This window comes from Anomaloglossus baeobatrachus, chromosome 2 (assembly GCF_048569485.1).
Source record: "Anomaloglossus baeobatrachus isolate aAnoBae1 chromosome 2, aAnoBae1.hap1, whole genome shotgun sequence".
Taxonomy (NCBI): domain Eukaryota; kingdom Metazoa; phylum Chordata; class Amphibia; order Anura; family Aromobatidae; genus Anomaloglossus; species Anomaloglossus baeobatrachus.
In genome coordinates, this window is record NC_134354.1 from 718680961 (window position 1) to 718690180 (window position 9220).

The following is a 9220-nucleotide window of genomic DNA, read 5'->3' on the forward strand; positions in this document are numbered from 1 at the left end:
TGCCCGTTTTTTGTCTAATTTTTTGCCCAATTCATTATTTAATTTGTGCCGAGGAGTGCGTGCCCATGATCAGTATTTTCAGTAGTTAGCATACGTTAGCTGCATCCAAACCACTGCGTTGTACAGTACAAGCAGAGTAGATGAGAGTTCTATAAATCCCGTGCCACTGTGCTTGTTTTTTCCGCAGCCAACACTGACCTGCGGAGCGTCTTTCCAGACCGCAGCATGTCAATTGTTTGCTGCGGAATTGGCTGCGTCCTCTGTAGGGAGAACACAAGCAGGAGACCGCAGCACGGAGGAGATGCGCGTTACCCCCCCCACCCCCCGGTCAGGAGTCGCTGGGTTCTGAATGCGGCGCGTCCTGATTGTGGGCACATACTCTTATTAGCAGTCTATTTTATATGTGTTCGGGGTTTTTTTGTTGTTGTTTTTTTGTGGGCATAGGTTAATTAATTCAGATCCTTTCACCTGATTCATCAATTGCGACTTTTTATAAAGCTGCATAATTTGGTGCAATTCCACTCCAGTCCACCCCAATTTCAGTGTATTATTGAGTACGCCATGGTTGCGGTGATTTTTTTTTCGTGCCACTTTGAAAAACGTGTGACTTTTTGCTCTAAAGTATTGCAAAACAATTCAAGACAGAAAAAAAAACACTTTGGTCCAAAATCATGAATCGCATCAACAATTTTTGCGAGTTTTGCACAAAAAATGGCAAGACAAAAGAGGAAAATGTCTTAAAATAAAAAAAAACCCTCAAATGAAGATTCAGTTCCGTAGTCTTCTTCAGCAGCAAGATCATCCTGTAGTATTTTATTCCTGGATGCAGCTGCGGAAATGCTTATGTCTTCTGGTTCACATAGAGGCCTGTCAATGTGTTCTACATTATTTACTTTCTGTTCCATAAAAAAAACCATTCAAGCCCTAGCTGTGAACCCAACCAAGACAGCTGAGATTTCCAAAAATATTAAAAAGGCAATGTGAGTGTGAGGATGGAAGACGTCATCCTTGTTTCTTCCTTTCGGTCATGTAGCCACGCAAGTTGTTATATAAATATATTTCATCACAAGGAATACAGCGTCTGTGCAGCTTTACAGAACCATATGGTAACAATTACTTTGCTGCTGTAAATATTTTATGTAAACCTGGCCTGAAACACAGTGGGGGGGATATGCTAGGTTTACCAGACAATCACCGCACCGACATCACTAGAGGTGTAATAAAAGAAGGATAGAGAGCCAACGGAAGTACAGGCAGGAAATGAAGGACGGGTGAGTCATGTCACTTGGATACGCGGTTCACAATGTCTTACAACACACATATTACCCACGATGTTGAAGTTGGAAGATCTGTCTTGGGAATTTAGTTGCATTTTTGACCTCCGTGAATTTTATTTAGTTTGCGTGTTGAAACATTTGGAAACATTCTAGAAATATGTTCTAGAATTGTCAGTGACAAGAAGCAAACTATATAAGGTCATCCAATGAACTGATCTATGACAGCTTTCTATTGTAATTACCATAACTGAATAGTAATCAGATCTTGATGTAAAATTTGTATATTTTAAAAAAAACCAAACACTAAATACAATTCAATAAAAACAAAAAAAAATATCCCAGCACTTGCTCCTTTAACCTTTTCTGTTTGCTCCTACTTTATACTTTATTTCATACTAGCTGTGGAACCTGGTGTTGCCCAGGATAGTAACTAAATGTCTCTTTGTATCTCACCCACTCTCCCTCTCTCTCCCTCTCCCTCTCTCTCACTCTCCCTCTCTGTCTGTCTCACTCTTTTTCTGTCTCTCTGTCTCTCTCTATCTGCCTGTCTCTCTCTGTCTCTTTCTCTATCTCTCTGTCTGTCTCTCTCTCTCTGTGTCTCTCTGTCTGTCTCTCTGTCTATCCGTCTCTCTATTCGTCCCTCTGTCTGCCTCACTGTCTGTGTCTCTCTTTTTCTCTCTCTCTCTGTCTCCCTGTCTCTGTCTCCCTGTCTCTGTCTTTCTCTCTCTGTCTGTCTCTGCCAGTCCTCTCTGTATCTCTCAGTCTGTCTCTCTGTTTCTCTCTCTGCCTGTCTCTCTCTGCCTCTTTCTCTATCTCTTTGTCTGTCTCTATCTCTCTGTGTCTCTCTGTCTGTCTCTCTGTCTACCCATCTCTCTATTCATCTCTCTGTCTGTCTCTCTGTATGTGTCTCTCTCTCTAACTGTCTCTCTCTCTGTTTCTCTTTCTTTGTCTCTCTGTCTCTCTCTCTGTCTCTCTCTCTGTCTCTCTCTCTGCCTCTCTGTCTGTCTCTCTCCTTGTATGTCTCGCTAGCTCTGTCTCTCTGCTTCTCTCTCTGTCTCTGTCTGTCTCTCTTTATCTATCTGTATGTCTATCTGTCTGTCTTTCCACCGAAATCATATTACCTCACACATAAGCTTCTGATACTAAGAATGTCCTTCGTTGCCTATGGCAACCAATCAGATCTCCTCCTAATGACCTGTATCTTCCAGCTCCATTGGCTTTAATGTAAGCAGGCTTTTTGAAGAATAACTGTAAAGCGTGGGGTTAAACGTTCCCCTCAAAACATAGTCTATGACGTTCCCTGAGTCACATGCAGTGTCTGTGCAAAATTTTGTGATAAAATTAATGTAAAACATTGTGCAATGTCGATGCATTACTAACATCCACGCATTTCAAGCAACAGATTGCTCTTAATCATCACAATAATGTATTATTGTGATGATTAAGAGCAATCTGTTGCTTGAAATGCGTTAATGTTAGTAATGTCTCGACATTGCACAATGTTTTATATTAATTTTTACATTTAGTAGTTTATTATCCTGTCTAATAGACCTAAAGCTGAGAAAAATATATATAGAAATCTTGTCTGATTTCTACGTCCCACTCCTCTTCCTCACTGTCCGGTGTTTGGTGTTCAGACAACCGACTGCACCAGAACAGCAGAAATTTCCCTGACTTGTCCCATCCGTGCCATCAACATGAAACTACCTATAGCGCCACCTGGTGGAAAACAACGGAGTTAGCATTTTTATCTCGAAAACAGAACGAGATAGAGAAAAAAAGTGAATTACAAAGTTGTAGGGCATCATCAATTCAATACGAATCGACACCTTCTATACAGAAATCCTATGATTAGAATGTGTAAAACTCACAAGACTGCAGACATAAAGCGATAACTCCTGGAGACCTTCCTTTATCATTGGGTATGGTGGCTGCGTGGAGTGGCCTCCACACTCACCTGACCTGACCCCATTGGACTTCTTTCTGTGAGGTCACATCAAACAGCAGGTGTATGCGACGCCTCCACCAACATTGCAGGACTTTCATAGCATTTCTGTGTGCAAGGTGTCAATTCATATTGAATTGATGATGTCCTACAACTTTGTAATTCACTTTTTTTCTCTATCTCGTTCCGTTTTCGAGATAAAAATGCTAACTCTGTTGTTTTCCACCAGGTGGTGCTATAGGTGGTTTCACTGCATAGCGCATGACTACTTTACTTTACCTAGACACCACTTCTATTCCTATAGCTGCCGCCGTTCTCAAGTTAATGGCGGTGTACAGGATATGGGTGGACACACTGTATAGCCAATGATTTTAATACAAAGTGACAAACCATGCTTTAACATTTTTGTTTTGTAACATACAATATGTATGTCAACAATAATAATGACAAGTTTTAGAAATTCATTTACCATCATTTACAATCATCAGAACAAAACCCCAATACCCTCCTTCTCCCCTCCCTCTCTGTGTGCGTCAATTTAACATTTTTTAATAATTTTTTCTGTAGCTGCTGCGTCTGCCATTTTTATGTGTTGGTGTGTAAGGTAAATAAGTCACCACCTGGGCAAAGGAGATTGCGACCGGAGTCCAACCATATCTCTGGCTTCCTCTGTTGTGAACTGGGCACATTCCATAGCCTGTCTACTTCACAGCTGTGGAGGGAGCCAGGCGCCATTTTGTTGTAGTCCATTACTGTGCTGTCATCTACAACTTCCCCCTGTCACTGCTCAGTTTTCAGTGGCATGAGCAGGGAACAGGGCATCAGGGCAGAGAGTGAGCAGAGCATCATGGTGATGAGTGGTGGTGGCAGCCTGTATTGTACTGCTGTCATGCTGAAGAAGGAAGAATTCTAGCTCCAGGGAATAAAATTAATCCTTTATTGATCAGTCAAAAAAAATAAGATAGCATTAAAAAATATAATGATGAATAAAGTTGAATAAATGGCAATCAACACATTTCTGGTGTTATACATCCTTACTCATGAACCCTTAATTATTAAGGGTGTATAACACCAGAAGTGCGTTGATTGCCGTTTATTCGGGTTTATTCATCATGAATATCTTTTAATGCTGCCTGCACTCATGATAGACTTTGGATTTTATTCGACTTTACAATAAAGGATTTGTTTTATTCATTGAGAGCTGGATTTTTTCTTCCTCTGTTACTACGTCCCAGCATAGGTGTCTCTCCGTGCTCTGGATCATATTGGAATATTTATTGCGGTGACCAGCTTTTTATTTTCTTCTACTCTCAGGCTACTGAGCGGTTTTCACCACTGGAAGAAGTCACCGCCGCAGCACTGCTCTGAACGGTGAGAACACTGCCTAAGTCCTCTTTCACACATCCGTTAAAAACTCACACGTTTTGCACGGGCGTGTATAAGGTGTGTATGGCCCTTTGTGTGCTGTGATTTTGGCATACGAATGCTCTCTGTTTGCTATCCGTGATAACACACGGAGAGCAGGAACTTTCTGCTTACCTGTCCCGGTCACTGCTGTCCGTGGTGCTGATGGCTTCCGATCTGCGGTCTCCGGCCCTGCTGACTCACCACCGCTGCTGCTTCCGGCCCAAAGTGCAGTGAATATGCGATGGGCATAATGGGCGGGGGTTGGAAGCAAGTGACAGCAGCAGAGACAGCAGTGCTGGAGAAGGTGAGTATAGAAATTCATTTTATTTCAGAAATGCGTTTTTTCCAGTACGTGTTACACTGATGTCACACGGACACATCCGTGCGGTCCGTGTGACACCCGTGCTGCTGGAGAAAAACAGACATGTCTGCGTGTGAAGCATACAAACACACGTATGCTCCATATGGACAAACGGTCCATGGGAAAAAACACATGTGTGCACAAACCCATTGATTTTAATGGTCTACGTGTGCCCGTGTCTCTGATACATGGGAAAACGGACGTCACACATACCGGAGACACGGATGTGTTGAAGGGGGCCTAAGGTGGGGACTTCTTCAAGCGGTGAGAACAACTGGATAGCCTGACAGTAGTACAATTCCAGGCTGCCGACCTGTACTCACTGCCACTGTCAGCGCTGCAGTGTTCAGAGCACAGTAGTGTAATCGTCACACTGGATAATCATATTGTCAAGTCATTTTACTGTATAATAAACACTAAAAATCTAAAAACAGTGGCGGAATTTCACTTGTACTTAAAACTAATGAACCCAATATACGTTTTTGTTGATGGAAAAATAAAAGTTATGGTTCTTAGTAGAAGGGTGAATAAAAATATATGAATGTAAATATAAAAAGGGAAAATTGCCTGTTGGGAAAGAGATACTGTAAAAAAAATCATATCTCGATGGATACGCTGGTACTGACACTGTATGCAATTTTTAAACAATCTGTATTTTTGTTAATTTTATTTTTGAACAACTACGAGTATAGCGCTGTCGGTCAATCCAAAAAGGTTAACTAGACTAAAACTTAAAGACTTACAGGGAACCTGTCACCAGGTTTTTCCCTTATAAGCTACGGCCACCACCAGTGAGCTATTATATACAGCATTCCAGAATACTGTATATTAGAGCCCAGGTCGCTCTGTATAAAACACCTTTATAATACTCACCTAGGGGACGGTCCGGTCAGATGGGTATTGCTGCTCTCTGTCCGGTGCCTCTGCCATCTTGCGGAAGGCAAAGCAAAGTACTATAATGAGCAGGCGTGAGGACCACCCACGCATGCGCCCTATAGTACTTTTATCTGCCCTCAACCGAGCAGATCAAAGTGCGCATGCGGAGGAGCGCAATGGAGGCCTCTCTGTGAATGACGTAGGATGCATCATGCACATGGGGCTGGGCAATAGACGGTGATTGCACAAGATGGAGGAGGCAAAAAGGGAAAAATGTGTTGACATGTTCCCTTTAAGAAGCTAAAAATAAGGTTTTGTTCTTCTTAGAAGAATATCTATGTGTGCAGAATTATTATGCAACTAAATGAAAAATGAAAATATCTCAACTTGAAAAACAATGTCAATAGCCATAGAAATTCCAGTGAGCATGTTGGACAAGAAACTTAAGAATATAGGTCATCTTCTCAACATAGCCATTTCTCCTATTGGTTGTTTGTTATATTTAGAGTTTTATTTGACATGTTGGTCAGGAAGTACTGCTCAAGTGGAAGAGAAGAATCTGTCTATTTCACTTACTCACACATCATCAGTGGAATCCCACTGGTGTCCATTCCACAACATCTTGCCTGATGATGTGTGAAGGGCACAACTTTATGTCTATCTAGAAGTGAATGACAGCAATCTAAAAACACATTACTTTTATTATAGTATAATATATCTAAGCGTAAACAATAAACCTACAAAATAAAACTAGCGTATGTATATATATATATACATATATATATATATATATATATATATATATATATACATCTATACAGTATATATATATATATATATATATCCAGATATACGTAGTATTAACATGAATGTCTTACCGGATGTTGTTAACAACCGATCCAATCCACACAGGCAAAGAAAAAAAACCCATACATATAGACATGTGTAATAATTAGAAATGACACAGAGAAATAGTATTGAACACATTCAGAAAGAGAGGTGCAAATAAACATGGAAACTCATGACATCAGCTGAAATTTATTAGTAATTACAATGCAATCCTGCTACTTAGTGAAAAATAATATCAGCTGATGGTTTAACTGATGACCTATAAAAAGGTGTCTCATGACCAAGGTGCCACACAAGAAACATCTCATAATGGGTAAAACCAGTGAGCTGTTTCAAAATGTTTGCAACCTTGTATGCAACCAATACTTATTGTATTGGTTACAGAAGAATTTCTAGACTACTCAAGGTTCCAATTAGCAATGTTGGGGCCATAATCCGAAAGTGGAAAGAACGTCATTTAACCATAAACTGGCTACCTCCAGGGGTTCCCTCCAAGATTTCAGACAAAGGAGTAAAAAGAATTATCTGAAGAGTTGTCAAAGAGCCAAGGACCACTTGTGAAGAATTACAGAAAGACCTGGAATCAGCAGGTACAATTGTTTCAAAGAAAACAATAAGTAATGCACTCAACCTCTATGGCCTGTATGCACGCTCACCATGTAAGACTCCATTGCTGAACAAAAAACATGTTCAAACTTGTTTAAATTTTGCGCATCAACACTTAGAGAAGTTTGTGAAATACTGGGAGAATATAATCTGGTCGGATAAGACAAAATTGAACTCTTTGTATGCCATAATACACACAATGTTTTAAGGCCAAAAGGCACTGCCTATCACCCCAAAAACATCATACCAATATGGTTGCAAAGGTTTTGAAACAGCTCACTGGTTTTACCCATCATGAATTTTTCTTGTGTGATACCTTGATAATGAGACACCTTTTTATAGGCCAACCAGCTGATATTATTTTTCACTAAGTGGCAGGATTGCTTTTTAATTATTGAAAGATTTCAGCTGGTCTCATGACCCCAAGGCCTTTTGCACCTTTCTTTCTTAATGTGTTCAATACTTTTTCTCTGTGTCATTACTCAATATTAAATGTCATTGAATTTATGGACATCTTTGGGTAGATTTCTTTGCCTCTGTGGATTGGATGGGTCGTTACTGACATCTGGTGAGAATTTCATGTCAGTTGCTAATTTAGAAATATATTTTCCTAGAAAATTGATGATATGTTCGATACATATTTAACATACTATATTTTATATTGGGTATTATTATATTTGTTGTTCTACATTATTGGCCAACAGTTACGCAACCACTGAAAGTGATATCTAATAGCAATGTTCAGAAATTTAAATTGCTCATCAATACTGTTTAATAAGGTAACTTCTTCTGACTTCTGCAATGTATGATTTTACAGGGAGGTCATAAGGAAAATCACCTGTACGTACTTAGTAAGAATTCTGCAAACTTTTTTAAATTTTTTTCTATTTGATCCATATAGAATAAATAAAAAGTGCATTACATAAGTTCTTATTATTCCTATAGGTTTATAGATAGATCCATATCTGTAGCTTATCCCAGTCACTCTTGGCAGAGGTTTGGCTCTTCTTTCATCTGTTTAGTCGGATGTATCAGTGATACAACTTTTCCTGTGTAAATCTCAGTGGTGAAGCCCTGTGAGCTTAAGTAAAGTGGTCTAGATTTTGGCTGTGACCCTCAGGTCTCTCTTTTCCCATTGTGAATTGTACTGGGACTTGGACTGCCTTCAGGGAGGTAAATGTTTAGCCTATGCCTTGTGTTTTCTAAACCATAAATGCATTCATTATTATCCTCTGGTATTATACATATTTTTTTTTCAAAATATATTTATTAATATTTTTATCATGTTGCAGGTTTGTTTTTTAATTAGTAACTATGTCATTTTGCCGATTAGATTTTAATATTGTGATTTAATTCCTAAGATTGGTTAGTTTGTGAGCCTAAAGCCTGCTTTACACCATACGATCCAGCATACAATATCGTATGCGATCGTACCCGCACAAACGATTAACCCCCGTCACATGTACTTACCCGTCCATACGACCTCAATGTGGGTGGCGAACGTCCACTTCCTGGAGTGGGAGGGATGTTCGGCGTCACATCGACATCACGCGGCAGGCGGCCAATAGAATCGGAGGGGCGGAGATGAGCGTAAACATCCTGCCCACCTTCTTCCTTCCGCATTGTCGGTGGGAGCCACGGACGGAGGTAAGCTGTCGTTCAATGTTCCCAGGGTGTCACACACTGCGATGTGTGCTCCCTCGGGAACATTGCACAACCGCACGTTCAATTCATGAGAAATGAACAACGTACATGCGATGAACCTGTCACACACTACAATGTACCTTACGATGTCAGATGTGCGTCATTTATGACATGACCCCACCGACACATCCTAAGATATATTGTAGCGTGTAAAGCGGGCTTTAGGTTACGTTTATCATAATGATTTTTTGGTGC